This window comes from Tamandua tetradactyla, chromosome 1 (assembly GCF_023851605.1).
Source record: "Tamandua tetradactyla isolate mTamTet1 chromosome 1, mTamTet1.pri, whole genome shotgun sequence".
NCBI classification, from domain to species: domain Eukaryota; kingdom Metazoa; phylum Chordata; class Mammalia; order Pilosa; family Myrmecophagidae; genus Tamandua; species Tamandua tetradactyla.
In genome coordinates this window covers 922242-939122 of record NC_135327.1, presented here as the reverse complement: position 1 = coordinate 939122, position 16881 = coordinate 922242, and the positions used below count along the sequence as shown (strand labels likewise).

The window sequence follows — 16881 nt, the reverse complement described above, 5'->3', positions numbered from 1 at the left end:
GTTGATGCGTGTATGGGAAAGCTCATCTTATAGTTGTGTTGGTTTGTGATTTAGGGCTGTGAGATTCCATAGGAATCTCTCTCTGTCATTGTTGCTAATGAGGTACAATTCAACACCCCTAAATTGACTTTTCAAAAGTGATTTTAGTCCCAGATGGTGATTAATTCAAGATTGAAAGTTACACCATTCCTGTCTCCAGTTTCTTCAATGTCCTTCAATGTCATAAAATACATATATATTTTAATGTTTCATTTTCCTTTTTTAATCATATAATTAATTTCATCTACATTTGGGCATATGACTGAACATTTAGGAAGGCCTGTTCATTCTTGTCAGTCTTTCAGTTGAGAAATACTGAATTAACAAACAAAGCACAGACAATTATAAGGACATTTTGAAAATGAGGAATTTGAAATGGATTTCAGTGTAAAGGATCATTGCTATAAAAGCTAATTGAACTAAGTGCTTTCATATCAATAAATGAAATCTCTCACCTGCCATTTTAGAGTTTGAGATTATTTGAGAGATTTTGCCTTTCTAATACCTTATGTGAACAGTCAGGTCATTAAAATTTTTTGATTTGAAGTCTCTTTAAAAGAATTATCATTCTAAAGAGGAAAAAAGTATGTGTTTATTTCTGAAATATCTATAAGATCACAAAATTTTCTTAATAATGTATTCATAATGTGTGTATCTTATTTTCAAAACCAATCCTCATTTTGAATAGAAAGAATTTTAAAGCAATTCTAATTTTATGATGTGAAAATGAAACCTAGAGAATGAAAATAACTGTGCCTCATGTTAAATATTTCGCTTGTGAACAAAGATGAACATTTGCTAAAAATATGACAGGGATTTCAGAAAACAAACTTAACCTATGTATGTCTAAGACTCAGCTACTCAAAATAACCTTTAGTGTCTACTTGAAGAAAAAGACACTTGTTATCATTATCATTGCTTAAGATATTACTTTAATTCCACCATCTTCAAAAGCATTTTTTTGCCTTGAAATATACCAGTGGCTTCCACAATATCTGAAGAACTATGATTTGAGAATTAGAAATTTAAATTGCACAGACTTAATATTAGAGTATTTCTGTTACCCTTTGCAGGTTTTGAGGCAGCTTATTCGACCTTATAGTCTCACCAGGAAGCTAATGGGAAAGCCTTGCAGCAATCTTCACAGGAAAGTTTCCAAGTGTTAAGTGTCATCTTTCCAGCTGTTAGATGACTGGGTAGCCAAGAGGCATTTATTTGGGTGTGCAGCCCCTGTGAAATCTGGGTGAGGCAGGAGAAAAGGATATAATTTGGTGCCTAGTTTACTAGCACTGGGATAGTTGCAAATCTCCTCCTACCCATGCAAAGGACTTCATTTTGAGGTTTGCTGATTGACAATTAACTGCAGTGTTCTTGCCCTTAGAAAATAAAAATACCTAGGAAAGAAAAAAAGAGTCATCAATAGTGTCATACTAATTTTTGAATCTTCTGCTTCAGATGAAGACAGTGTTATTAAATTCACTGGCTTCTTCTTGAAACTTCTCTCCAACCAGTAAGAATTTAGACTTTTCAAATGACAACTGTATTAATATCTTGAAATCTATTGAAAAAAATGTTCTGCAGTTTAAGATATATTACAAACTCTTTAATTCCTATGTTAAGGGAAGATTGATATAAATCATTGGCCACTGTCAGGTTGAAAAACAATGAATGTCAATAAAAAGGCAGTTTTAAATCATAACGGATTCAGCTTGAAATAGTGATGGCTTCCAAAAAAATAATATTGAAGTATGTCATGGCCAAATGCTGTTTCCATGCTAAGTTTTTCCACTTGGCCAGGGTCACAGTATTGAGATGATTTAAGTCAATTTCTCACTGGGAAACTGGGCCTGTGGACTGAACTGAATCAAAAGTGCATGTGATCTCATTTTTATCCCTTGCAATGGGAAGTAGTAAAATCAAACTTGCTTATAGTCATTGAAAAATGAAGTCCATTTCAACTGTTTATTAATAAACGCACATTCAATAAACCTTATATTACTCTATAGAATTTGCCTTTTTGATGGTATTTTCAGGATAATTTGTGGTGTGCTCCTTAGCTAATATTTTAAAATCATTATTATGCATCAGAGACTTTATTTTATTAAAAACAGTTTTTTTATTAAAATTATTTTTGTAATAACATACACCTTTTTGTGTAAGAAGGGGTCTTATTTTTTATAACATCTGTATATTATAAAAGGAAATCAAGGAAAAAGTGGGGAATAAGCTAATACTTAATGGAGCTGTCAAAAACAATCTAGATGGTGATAGAAGAAGAAAATACCATGACTAATAAGTAATTTTAATGCCTTTTATTGATTTTGTACAGTGTTCCAAACGTTTATTAAATGGCAGCATTTGACCTGAAAAGTAATTTAAAATGAAATTGTCTCCATAAAGGCAGAATATTTCCTTACCAATACAGCAATAGATTGCTACTTCAGTCAGAGATAGCTCAAGAATAGAATGGACAGAAATATAACTCTGATAAATCTGATTCATGCCATATAGTGCCTGTGTGTTGATGCAGTATGAAAAAAAAGTAGCCCGTGTCAGTTGGTCCAAATGACCCATAGGTGCTATAAATACCATGACAAATCTCAAATGCCCTGATGCCTGGGATTAATAACAATATCACAGTAGAACAAAGCATCAAAATCTTTTTAATTTGGTGGGGGAAGTCCAATGCCCAATAACCCAATTAGAAATTTTTACCAGAATTGTATCCCTTTGCATTCAGTGATTTAGTAAACTTGAATCTTACACAAGTTGTAAAGGATCACACTGGAACATATCTAGATGCAAGGGATGAAAGGGAAGCCTGAAAGTCAAAGAAACCTGGGTTCAGTCCTGGGTCAATTACTCATTGATTCTGCCTTTGGACCTTTGGCAACATCATGCTGCCTTTTTGGGTTCTCTCATTTACAACTCTGAAGATAGCAGTGTCATCAGAGAAATGCAATTCCCAGGTTAAGCCCTTAACAATTTTAAATTTTGGAAATGTTATTTTGAGCATCACTATTTTCATCCAAAGAAGTGAACTTGGTATGGTTCTAAGTCCCTAATAATATGTGTTAAAAATAAGGAATCTAATTTATTAAATACAAATTATGTATTAATTATCTTTTAGGGGCTTAGCATGCACATTCTACTCAAAATTACCTCTGGAGAGCAGACATGTTTCCCAAATTTACAAAGTAGAAAACTTTGTGCTGATATCATTTTTTTCAACACTTAAAGATATTGGTTAGGAAACTTAGGAACAAACATTAAATTAATAAACTCAATTAGTAGAAAAATTCATTCAGGATAATAGAACAATAATAGAACTATCTGAAAGAGCTTTAAAATAGATATGATAAAGATTCCCAAACAGATAAAGACAGAAAAAAACATCCATAAAAGTGACTAGGAGACATGTGCTGCCTCTCTTAATGTCTTAAAATTAGGTAATGGCCATGCTGAGACTAGAAACCAAGTTTTCCAATTTCTAGCCTTGCTGTTCTTTTCAGTAACCATCCTGCCTCCTCTTTGTGGGGTTCTCTTCAGCTGAGCCCCTGCTGAAGGGTAGCACACTTAGCTAACTCTCTACCAGCCACAAAGAGCTCTGTGCCAGATTGGGGAAGAGAGCCAGTGGTATTGGGTTTTTGTAATTCATGTACCAGTTCTCAAATTTTACCTTATTTAATATTTAGCTCACTTCCCATGTATTGCACTGTCACTCTATGCCAGACAACATCCCATGGGAGCGTGGTCTCCGCATTTATTTTTTTATCAGATTTGTCCTCTGTGGATCCCTGGTACTCAGAACTGTGCCTACCCACAGGTGGTGATTGGTCAGTAAATACTTATTGAGGGAATTAGTGTAAGTGCTCTCCTACTTATCTCATTTGATCCTCACAACATCCTTCATAATAGGTATTGTTATTCCCTTTTTAAAGATGAGAAAAATGAAGTTTAAAGTGGCATAACTGACCTTTCCTTTTTTTTTTCAGGATCACAAAGATATGTGACCTCTGAGTGAATATGTACTAGTTTTCTCCCTGCATGCTATCCCCACTGTAGCATATTTCAGAGATTTCTCCTCCTAGAAACACAAGGTTTAATAGGTTAACACAAAAACAGGTACTGGCTGGGAGGTTGTTGACTTACAATTTTGAGAGTTTTTTATTCTAAGTCTTAATATTTAACATCACTGCTGTCACCTTTCTTAAATGTCAACTGCTTTTATTTGCCATCATCACTGTCACCGGGATCACACAGATTCCTTTGTGCTACATGGATCTGCTGTCAGGCACCACCCTGTCCTGGTCACCAGGCTCTTCTTACCCGAGTCATTGACATCTTGTCAGCAGTGTCACCACCTTGCCCCTGGGCCTGTGAATATGGCCATGGTTACCTCCTTGATTGACACTTTGGAAAATTTGTCAACATGTTATTTGTTATATTTTTGGGATCCTAGCTAACTTACAAGCCATTTCTTAAAGTTAATTCACTATTTTTTCCTTAGAACAGACCATATTTGTATGAAATAGAAGCTCTGAGTAACAGTTTATGTATTATTTTCTTATCAGTTGATATTAATTAGTAGATTGTAAAGAAAAGCAGTATTATTGCCATAGTTCAATTGACTAAAAAATTGGACCATTCATGTCAAAGCCATAGAAAGAGAATACTAGAAATTTGATATTTGCATGACTTCTCTGCTATGCTCACCTGCTTTTGGTATCTGCTCAGATGACACTTCGTCAGAGGCCTTCTGTAGCCACACAAAATACCCACCTCCCCTGTTCTCAGCCACCCTGCTCCCTAGCCCACATATTCTGCATTCTATTTTTGAAGGTAAGTCACTTAGACACACAAATCTACACCCACATGTATGCGCACACATCTGTCTTTTTGTCTGTCTTCTTCCCTCCCCCACCATCACACTGTATTATGAAAACTGTAAGACTGGAAAATGTGCTTTGTTTCCTGCTGTGTTCCTAGCATCTGGACACAATGCCTGCTATATAGTAGGTCCTTGATAAATTATTGTTAAACAATTGAATATGCTGAGGAAACCTTTTAGATTATGGGACATTTGGGGTTTAGGAAGCACATTTTACAAGTTCAGTTCAGCTGACTCGTTGGTGATACCACCTTCGGTTGTTAAAAGAGCTGGTGCTTGGCAGTGGGAGTAAAGTTTATATGGAAAAAGAATCACAAAAAGAGCATTCCAGGAAGAGAGAGTAGCAAGTATAAATGTCCAGGGAAAGACAGAGTTTGGTGAAAGCCACATGTGACTATGATGTGGAGTATTTTCAGAAAGAACGGTGAAAGGTAAATCTGGACAGAGGGATAGGACCAGATCATGAAAACCCTTGTAGGATGATAAAGACTGAAAATTAGTAAAATGTAATTATAAGATAATAAGAAGTTTTGATCAAGAGCATAACACAATCAAATTCATATGATTTTGATTTTTAAAAGGCTGTTCTAGGGTGGTGCACCGGTGGCTCAGTGGCAGAATTCTCACCTGCTGTGTCAAAGACCTGGGTTCAATTTCTGGAGCCTGCCCATGCCAAAAAAAAAGGGGGGGCTATTCTATGCAAAGTGAAGATTGGATTGTAGTAGGAGGCAAAGAATACAAGTAAATTCAGTAAAAAATAGTCCCTGGATTTAATGGTGACAATGAAAATGGATAGGGGTGCATGGATTCATTATTTTGGAGATAGAAATCATTAGCTTTACTGGTGGAGTAGAAGTAGAGAATGAGATACCAAGAATGACGCATACAATTTTTACTTAAACTAGATAAATGGTAGTGTAGTAAACCAAATGGGGAAACTGAGGAAGTTGAGGAGGGGGAATCTTGTGTGAGACTACATTAATTTGCTAAGGAGCCAAAGAGTTGGCGGTAGGGGTAGAGTTCAGATGGAGAAATGGTCACAGGATTTGAGTTAATATCATTTAATTTTCTAGCCTTATTCTGCACTCTACTAAGAGCAATATAAATATAGTTCTTTAAAGAAGTGAGCAAAATAGAATCATTACTTTTTAGAAAATATTCTATAACCTCATATCTTTTCTGAAATTTTCCCTTAAGGATAGTAATTTCTCTAAATGGAGAAATGAAATCTGATTATGTTATAATCACTCTACCTAGGCCTTTCCACTATGAAAGCAACTAACCCAAATTCATTTCTTCTTTGCAAGTTTTTTCCCTCGATAGACTTTTCTTCAGAGTGCAAAGTAATGGAGCTTGAATTATTCTAGCCATAAGTAGGAACACAATATTATTTGTCCTTTGCTTTAAAATAATCTCAGAATGGATGCTTTTAGACCAGCTGTACCCTGAGATAGGGGGCACTCTAGTTATATCACAAGGAAATATAAATGAAATGATTAAGTGAAAGCTGTTTGATATTTTAAATTGTATGGAACATAGTGGTTATTTTCACTTTTTCAATCAAACATAACACCACTGCTATTCTTCCTTTTTAACAGTGATTTTAACAGTGATTTTCTTTATTTTATAAAAAAATTCATTCTAATAAAACATCCATGATACATGTAAGTTTATTTGTCTAAAATACCATGACCCAGCCATTGGAAGAATACTAGTGGTAAAGAATAATAATATAAGAAAGGGCCATTATAATTTAAGATCATATTTGTTTTTATTTCTATTCTCAAAAGGAAGGTATTGTGATTGAGTATCCTATTAATATCTAAGTGCTATGTACTTTTAGAATCTTGAGTATTCATGTATGCACTCAAACCATCAGGAATAATTTCAAGCCATGTGTGTTTTTAGAATATTAATATTTTATTAAAAAATATGTTGATGTAGATGTGGGACTCTTGATATAATGTAGAAAATGCAGGCTTTGGGTTTAGGTATTGCTGTATCACTGGTCAGCTGCTTACCTTTGGACAAACCTCGTTTTCCTCATTTTCAATAACAGAATGCTTAACTTGAAGAATTCTTAGGATCAAAAACAGGGAATAAGTACAAAACACCCATCACGGGGTCTGGCACAGCACATATTATTTGTAAATACAATGCTTGATGCCTATCTTGTTGATTTTGAGAATAAAGCAAGTGTGCTATTTTTTTGTACTAAGCCTTGATATTTGGACAACATATTGGTAGTTGACACAGCTGATATTTTGTAATCAGATGAAGGGACCCATATGAGCCCCTTTTGGAGTATCTGCCCAGCTTGCAACAATGCTTACTTGTTTTGAACAGGATAGTACAGCCATTCATTTGCATAGTGTCACCCTCATGGAAGTCAACATCCAACGTGAGCATGGCCAAACCAGAATCTCTCACTAAGAAATAAGAGTTAGGGCAAGTCTCTATCCATGGCTGGAGAATTGGTTCTTAGACTTGGATGCCCAGTGCAATCCCTTGGGAAGCTTTTTTAAGAAAAACAAAACAAAAACTAATGTTTAAGTCCCACTTCCAGAGATTCTGATACAATTACTATGGAGTCTGGCCTGGACAGCAGAAGTTTTTAAAACTCCCCATATCTTTCTTTTTTTTTTTTTTTACATGGGCAGGCACCGGGAATCAAACCCGGGTCCTCAGGCTTGGCAGGCAAGCATTCTTACCTGCTGAGCCACCGTGGCCCGCCCTCCCCATATCTTTCTAATATGCAGAGTTCAGAATGGACTGGGCTAGGCCTGTAAGTTGGCAATCAGCTGAGCTATTATGGATCAAGAAACAGAGGAAGCCATGTGGCAGAAGAGTAACACAGATGTGCAGAGAATAGAGACAGATCTTAGGGCTATCCACCATCATTTCTCACCTTTCTGATGTCCTGTTTTATTTCTGCTTGTGTTTCTTGAGATACCCCTGTATCCTCATAATAACCACCTGAGACTAGTTTCTGTTACTTGCAACCAAAGGAATCCATTTTAAACTGGAAGTCAAAATTCAGGGAGGGCAGGAAAAAATATTTCATGTTAGGCTGGTCCGTGAGAAATCTGAGTTTGGTATATTTTCATGCCACTTTATCACTGACTTATAGAATGCACATATTATCATATAGTAACTGAATTGCCCAGAACAGTTACTTAACCTTTGCCACTAGATGGCTCTTTTTAGAGCCTTTGCCAGTTCAACAGTCTTCCAGAAGTAAAAGTTGAATGTTACTCTTCATTAGAATTTTAGGATCTCTATTTTATATATCTAGAATGAACCTTGTTATTATTTCATCTAAACTTATCATCTTAACTGAAGACTGATATAAAAAGATTTAAGTACCTAAGATCACTGGTTTGATACATTCAACATACATTTTGAGATTTTTTTTTTTACCGAATTTTATCCATGGTGCTGAAATTAAATGAAGCAGGAGACAGACACAGATGCGAGCAAACGAGTGCAGAGCAATGACCTTGCTTGTGCTGAGTCACGGACGCTTCCCAGTGGAGAGGATGCCAGCACTGCCTCTTGAAGGCAAACGAGTGCAGAGCAATGACCTTGCTTGTGCTGAGTCACAGACGCTTCCCAGTGGAGAGGATGCCAGCACTGCCTCTTGAAGGATTAGTTGGAATTATGAAAACAGACAGACTAGGCAGAAAAGAATACTTCAGAAAAAAATTAAAAAGCTACTGTATAGATGCATTAATGAGATTGTTTTGTTTAAGAAATACGCATTTAATCAATTGAAGGGCAAGATGGCTGGAGGAGTGGCAAGAGGAGAGATTAGAAATGTAGGTGGGGTGGGGTGCAGGGGTAGAAGCAGATGATGGAAAAATATAATACTAATGAGTTTATACTTCCTTCTTTAGGTAGTAAATAGCCTTGAAGGAATTTGCAGATGGGAATGAAATGAAACAAAATAAATGTAGTTCTTATAAATTTGGGACTGCTCGGTCTTTGATGTCATGAGTTAATTAAAAAAAAAATCAACTGGAAGTGACTAAAAGCTTTACTCTCCCCCCAAAACATGCTGACGGGAGAAATAAAGCAAAATTGGAAAAAAAAAAAAACTCACCTATCCACATCTATCTCAGTTTTAATATGTCACATGACTGGAAATGGCTTCTAAAAAAGATGCTAGTTTTTATCTTTACATTCTGAAAATCTGCTGGGTATATATTCTTTCCCTTTGTCTTTATTTTTTTGCCACTCCTCCCATTCTTATTTCACTTTTTTTATTACTTTAGACTCTTCTGATTCTGTAGTTTTCCTTTTTTTTCTTCATTATATGCATTTTGAAAAACCAAAAGGTCCTGGCAAAATCCAGATTGATTGATTGATTTTTGTTAGAGCAGTTGTAGGCTCACATAAAAACCTTGCAGAAGATACAGAGTTCCTGTGTGCACCTCACTCCACCCACACACAGTTTTCCCTATTATTAACACTTCAAATAAGTATGGTGCCTTTCTTGCATACAATTGATGAAAAATTATGTTATAATTATACTATAAACTATAGTCCATAGTTTACATTAGATATCACTGGTTATGTAGTCATGTTTTTCAAAAATGTTTATTCTAGTAACATTTATACAACCTAAAATTTCCTTTTAACCACATTCAAATATATAATCCAGTGGTGTTAATTATAATTATATTAACAATGTTGTGCTAACATCACCCCCATCCATTACCAAAACTTGTCCAATCCCACAAACAGGAACTCCGTACCAGTTATGTAGTCAATACCCATCCTCTACTCCCATCCTGGTCCCTGGTAATCTGTATTATAGTTTCTGACTCTGTGAATTTGCTTATTCTATGTATTTCCTGTCAGAGAGATCATACAATAGTTCTCCTGCTGTGTTTCACTTATTTCACTCAGTGTCGTGTCTTTAAGGTTCATCCGTGTTGTCACGTGTAACCAAACTTTATTCCTTTTTATTTCTGAATAGCAGGCCATTGTACGAGTATACCACATTTTGTTTTCCCACTCATAGGTTGATGGACACTTGGGTTACGTCAGTCTTTTGGCCATTGTGAATAATGCTGCTGTGAACATTGGTGTGCAAATACTTGTTCAATCCCCTGCTTATTCTTCTGCGTATATACCTAGAAGCAGGATTGCTGGGTTATGTGGTGAGAGCTTTCTGAGAAATCACCAAACTGTTTTTCCACAGCACTTAAATCATTTTACATTCCCATCGACAATGAGCAAGTGTTCCCATTTCCCCACACCTCCTCCAGCACTTATTTTCCATTTTTTAAATAATAAACATCCTAGTGGATGTGAAGTGGTATATAGTGATTTTGCTTTACATTTCCCTAATGACACATGATGCTGAGCAAATTTTTATATGCTTTCTGGGCATTTCTCCATTTTTGGAGAAATATCTATTCAAATAATCTGTTCATTTTAATTTGTATTATTTGTCTTTTTGTGGTGACATTGTAGGATTTCTTTATTTATTCTGGATATTAAACCCTTATCAGATATGTTGCTTACAAATATTTTCTCTGATTCTATGGTTTGTCCTTTTACTTTCATAATACAGTTCTTTGACACATAAAAGTTTTTAATTTTAATGAAGTCCCATTTATCTATTTTTTTCCTATTATTCCTCTTCTTTGAGTGTCAAGTCTAAGAAACCATTGGCTATTACAAGGTCCTGAAGATGCTTACCTATGCTTTCCTCTATGAGTTTTATAGTTTTGGCTCTTATTTTAAGATCTTTGATCCATTTCGAGTTAATTTTTGTGTATGATCATGGATGTTAGCTGTGGGTTTTCATATATGCTTTTTATTATTTTGAGGAACTGTCCTTAAATTCCATGTATTTTAGTATCACATTAAGGAAACTATGATATATGCAATATAAAGAAATTTGGCCCTTTGTTTCCTCAATGATAAGGGGAAGTTTAAGTAAGCCAAAGCTTAAACATAAACCAAATATTTTCAATATAATTTATACATATATAATGATGTATTTGCCTTAGAAGTAGTTCCAAGTAATAAATTTGGCTATAGTGAATTGGAAAGGCTTAAGAATGGGTAGCTTTTCAGTAAATGGAGAAGAAAAATGACCTGTTAAAGGTGCAGTGTCGGGGGGGGCAAAAAATATTTGAGAGGAAGAAAAATTGAAATCTTTGTTTTTGAATAGTGGCTTAAGGTAATGAAAATAAAAACAGAAAATTATTTTATTGTGGCTTTACCACTAATTGAGTAACTTACAGTTAGTCACTGAACCTCCTTTGGCTTTAGTTCCCTCTTAGTAAAATGAAGCCTTGAAGGTAGCTCATCTCTTTGATTGTTTTAATTCTAAATGTTTTCACCTGTATGAATAATTACAAATAAAACCTAAAAGGTTGATTGGGACAATCTGTGGCAGATGCTAAAGAGCCATCTATTTAGCTTGTTCCTCACTTAGTAAACTTAGTGTATCATTCTTTAAAAAAAAATTCGTAACTTTAAAATTTTGGTTCACACTGAGAATATAAAAAACATAATAAACCTCTAAAAATAAAAAGCATCTCAAACCCCAATTCTGAGCGATAACTCTGTTTATCATGTTGTTTTCTCTTTATAATAAATGGAGAAATGCAGCAAAAATTATAGCTATATTATATATAGATATAATTTACCAAAAATGTTGGACTTACATATAATATTAACCCATTTTTTTCACTTGGTACATTTTGAACACCTTATGCCAACACATTATTTTCTCCTGCATCATTTCTAATGGCAGCATAGCATTCCTTCATACAGTTGTATTATTAAGGAATTATGGAACTAATCCATTGTTCTACATCTAGGTTGCTTCTGTGTGTTTTTATTTACTAACAATATTGGATAACTGGAAGAAAAATGGTTTCTGAAATTGAAAATCCAGACCATATTTTCTTTAGAAGGAAATATAATGAAGTTCATTTTGAATGGGTTGAACTTGAAGTAAGGGCAAAGCATTCATGGCCAAAAGTTCTTAAAATCTCTTGGACATCTGAATTTGGAGCTTGAGACTAAGTTTTGGGAAGAAATAGCTTTGTGGTCAGAGCTTAAACTTGAGATACATGAGCTCCCCAAGCAAAGGTGCAGAAAGAACAAGCTTTTAAACCACAGAAAAGGAGGCATCTGTTAGGGTATCTGTACATTGTGATGCTGAACAGACTGTGCTGTTGTAACACCACTCAGTTGTTACACTGAGTGTAACAACAACAGAACAAAAAATAGCCTTGTTTGCAAAGGATGAAACAAATATCTGCCTAATAGATTGAAGATTTCAGTTTATATGCATATACAGGTGCACATACATGTCAATTGCATTTTTGTCATTAAAAGAAAAGAATGTATTTTGCAAGAAGCTATCCTCATTTAAGAGAATTTTGTGAGTTTATTTTTTTGCTTTTGGTGTTTTCTTTTGTTTGTTTGATGCTTAAGGAACATTTATATAGTTTGTTCAAGTCATTTCCTTTCTAAATATTAAGGCAACAACCTTCTTAAGAATTCCAGAGCAATATCTAGTTTACTTTTAACTTACACAAATGAAGAAAGTAAGTTGAACTACAAATATATGTATATATATATACATACCTCCTCCCTACTTGGACTGTTGCCTAGTGCCATATGCAGTTACAATTATGAAGAAACAAATTCATCTGCAAAATGAAAGGATATTAGATGATTCAATAAAAAGCCCTAAAACAAGGAGAAACCTTGTAGTGTCATCCATGTCACCTCATGCCGAATACGGGACTACAAATATTTCTGCTACAGCATCAGACAGAAGTTTTCCAAGTGTTGTTTCTAAGATTCTCCAAACAAGGAAAGCATGCTTCTCTGTTTTTCTCAGTATCAATCAAATCTTGGTGACAGAAAATTCTACCTTAGTGTAATCTATCTTTATTATTTTAATTTAAATCATGATTAAACAGAGCTAAGAAAATATCATCAAAGATGAGTTCTCTTCTACAACCATACCTGAACATACTCATACTCACACACACTTATTCCCTACATTATACATGATAGCTTTATCTTTGACAATAATCCTTTCAATAGCATTGTGATCCTGTGTGAGGACAGATAACCCAAATGTTTGCAATACTGACCAGTATTCAGAAATGTGCCTGGATGCCTAACACATCCCTGGCAGAAGGTGCCTGCTGTAGCTTGAAGACGCCACGCCATCAGGTACTTCTTTGCAGATAAAAAAGATATACTAGTCTTTTGCTTGACAAACTTGATGCCTTTTTACATATCTAGTGAACTTTGCTTTACATTATAAATGTTGAAGGGCAAGACATAATTTCTAAGCAAGTCATGGCAATCTGTATCTACACAAGGCACACTCTTGTAAAATTGAAGTTCTACTCAAATAAGTTTTCTTTTGAGTGATGATTCACAAGAGAAATGCTTTCTTACTTTTGAATTACCTTGCCCTGTCCATTCAGTAACCAATTTTGCTGAACAAAAAAGCATCCTTTTCATATTTGCCAGTTTTGTCTTTCATAGATAAACAGAAAGAGACAGACACAGAGAGAGACTTTACAAAGGCCTGATGAGATTTTTAAATAACTTCTCCAGAAGGAAAGGGGGCCTACATTTAGCAAGCACCTACTATGCTTCAGTGTGGCATGCACTTTGCATGACGTTTTCATTTAATGATCTCATAACCCTACAAGATACCATCATTACACTGATCATTTGAGAAAGGTGAACTTTCTCAATGAAAGCTTTTTGAGTACCACTTGAAGACTTTGTTCAACAAATTATCTATTAGGTACTGTTTGGTACTTGAAGAAACAGATTCCCCTCATGCACGTGAATGCTGTACCCACTTTACAAATCAGATGTCTCTCTATGGCTTATGGTCTTGTACGTTTTCCAATATCCCTATGAGACAGGGACTAGGCAACCAGCATACCTGCTGCTATTCTGAAAACTATAGAGAAAAGACATGGACAAGTTAGGTGACTTTCCTAAAACCATATCAACAGTAGTAAGATTACTGGGAGATTCAATTTAGGTCTCCTGATTTGTGGCTCATATGTCTGAGCACTGAAAATATTTCCACAAATTAAGTACAAAGATCCTGGTTAATGAGACCAGGGAGTTAAATTCTATAATTTTCTCCTTATACATTTGTATCTCAGTATATTTTAAACAGAGGTTTTTGCATATTTATTTATTTGATATTACTGATGTTAATACTCTCCATACTGTCTTTTAAATTAGAAAAGGATGGTATTATACAAATTTGGTTCATTGCTAATTGATTTTTTCCCCATCTTTCATCATTGTGAACAGAATGATTAAATCTACATGAACTCAAACGCTGTGTTGAAGAGATTTTCATAAGAGATTATCGGGATAAATCAGATGTGATGCAAGAACAATTATTTTGTTTGTGTTTTTACAGTCACAATATGGAGCTTCAGTTTCTGCCAAGCCTGATCTGCCTATCTTTTATATGCCAATTGATACAGTGGACATTTTGTGGAAATGGCTGGACTGAAGTTCACAAATCCTTTTGGTCTTGCTAATGCAACTCCAACCACCAGTGCATCAATGATTCGATGAGCATTTGAAGCTGGGTGGGCTTTTGCTTTGATGAAAACTTTTTTTCTTGATAAGGTAAGAAAATATACTTAAAGTCATGTTTAAATGTCCACCATGCATTTTTACTGGGGCACTAATATTATATAGGAAATATTTTTCACTCAGAAATAATAGTGATTAAATTATTGACAAGACCTATCATTGCCCTTTAGACTTTACTTTCTTTCCATTCTTTCTATTCCAAGGCATGGGGGTGGAGGATGGCATATGTTTTCTCATTTTATATTGTCTTGAGAGCATCAAAATATATATAATGCAAAAGTGACTATTTCCTTTCATAATCACAACTGAATGCATGTTAATTTTGATATTATTAGTAGTTTTGTGATTTCTGGATATGTGTGACTGAGAGCACACACCTGAATTCAAAGTTAGAGAGATAGTAGGCACCTTCTACAAAATCCTGACATCTGGTTCATGTCAAAAAGAATCACTGTATCATTGGTTCTGGTTGTAAATAAGATTGTTCTTGAATCTTTGAATCTATAAACTTGCCTTAAAATGTAAATGCCTTGAGTTTCACATAGTAGTACAACTTCGTCCTCATCCTGAAACTGGGTATACTCAGTAGAAATGAACTAGATATTAAAGTTGAGATTGATTCTTTACAATATGAAAGCACATTTAACTTTTTTAAAAAAGAGCAAATGCATGTTTTCAAAGTAGAATGATTTATCCAATAGAAAGTTGCATCCTTATTAAGGTTCTGAATTGGAAAAGAACAGCAGAATTTAACATTTCTTAGTCCTTTTATTGATGAAATTGTAGATGCTAAATCTATCAATGTATTTAGTATTAACTGGTAGTTAGTAATAATTGATGCATTAGAATCTATGAATCTAGTGACTGAAAATAAGGTGTCATTATTTAAATCAGCCTTATCCTTAGGCAAAGAAAATAATAGAGAACAAACATGCCCCATTAAACACATTCTCTCTTTTTCCTCTTCCTAGGATCAATAGCTGGCATTGTTATGGCTTAACCATTACGGCTGTCTTATTCTGACAGCTTTACAAGATGCTATGTATAAATGTGGTCAAGGAAATCTAGAGACTCCTCAAAAGTTAGGGAAAAAAGTGCATGAAAATATACTTTTTTGCATATTTTGATTTTTAATTATTAAGCTAAGGGGAAGTTCATTTTCAAGTGAATTGGTTGAAAATTTAGAAATACTTTTATTTAAAATATTGTAAAACAAATGTAGCACAGTAGATTCAGTTTTAGAATACAGTGAGTTTACAACCAGTATGAAATATTGATGATATATTTGTCTTTTTTTAGTTTGTCCATTAAGAGCCACTGTGATGCCATCATTAAATGGTTAATCTATTGGTTAAAATTGAGTCCCAGATAGCATTTAATGGCTATATATTTGTTATTCTATTTAAATTTTTTATATATAAATGATATTAGGAGGCTAATGAGCACAAGAGAAGAATTGTAGGAAAAAATTTTTGCTTTCAATTTGCTGGGGTTTTTTGCTTATAAAAATTGAATTCTGATTAATCAGAGACATCTGTCTTTACTCTGTTGGTGACATGCATTGATTTGAGATGTTGTCTCTTTCAGTAACCTAGAAGCAGTTGCCCTTAATAGGATCACCAGCAGAAATAAATGTAGACACCGACTTCCTTCTCAACCTCCAATTTGAATTTAATCTATCAATTCAGAAGTTTGTGATGCTGGTTCAAAAGGAGAGTTATAAACAAATGCAAATTAAATTTGGCATGTGAAACATAATGATGGGGGATTTTAAGAAGCTCTATTTTATCTTCTTTCATAGTGGGCATAACAAAGTATTTGTGCAAAAAAAGTATTCTAAACATATTTGTGCAGATTGTAATGACAAAAATAATGATAACACCATGAGCTTATATATTGCCATTTTCAAACCATGATTTTTGCTCCATTCATGATTTTACAAAGTAGTCAGTTTGCTTCAAAGAGAGCTAATTTTTTGTTGTTTTCTTATATTGGCTGTAATTAGTGATTAAAACTTTTGTAAGAATATAATTATGTCTTATGAATGTCTGTGCTTTCTTATTGATGAAACGTTGTGCTGTACAACTCAGTATACGAATGCATGGTTATCCCACAGCCTCTTAACAAATATGTCTATTAAAATATTACCTATTTGTGTAACATTTTAACATACCAATTTAAATAAGCCTTGTTATCATTTATTATGCCAATTCAAGAAGCTATTTAAAATGTATTAAAATGCAGAATCTTGACATTTGAAATTTGGATGTTCTTAGTATGACAAAGGTTATTCTATGGAGTTTTGTTATCATATGACATATTAA

The 16881-nt window shown here is 34.3% G+C and overlaps 1 long non-coding RNA gene across 1 annotated transcript in view; it reads right to left on the bottom strand.

Moving 5' to 3' along the window:
• Positions 1-1031: 1031 nt before the first annotated feature.
• The window catches only part of LOC143688498 (uncharacterized), an 88850-nt gene continuing 73000 nt past the window's right edge, over positions 1032-16881 (bottom strand). Inside the window, exons 3-6 of the long non-coding RNA XR_013178102.1 lie at positions 12548-12612; positions 7839-7952; positions 4016-4126; positions 1032-1433 (exon numbers count right to left, since the gene is read on the bottom strand). This is a non-coding gene — a long non-coding RNA (uncharacterized LOC143688498). The remainder of the gene's footprint in view (positions 1434-4015; positions 4127-7838; positions 7953-12547; positions 12613-16881) is intronic.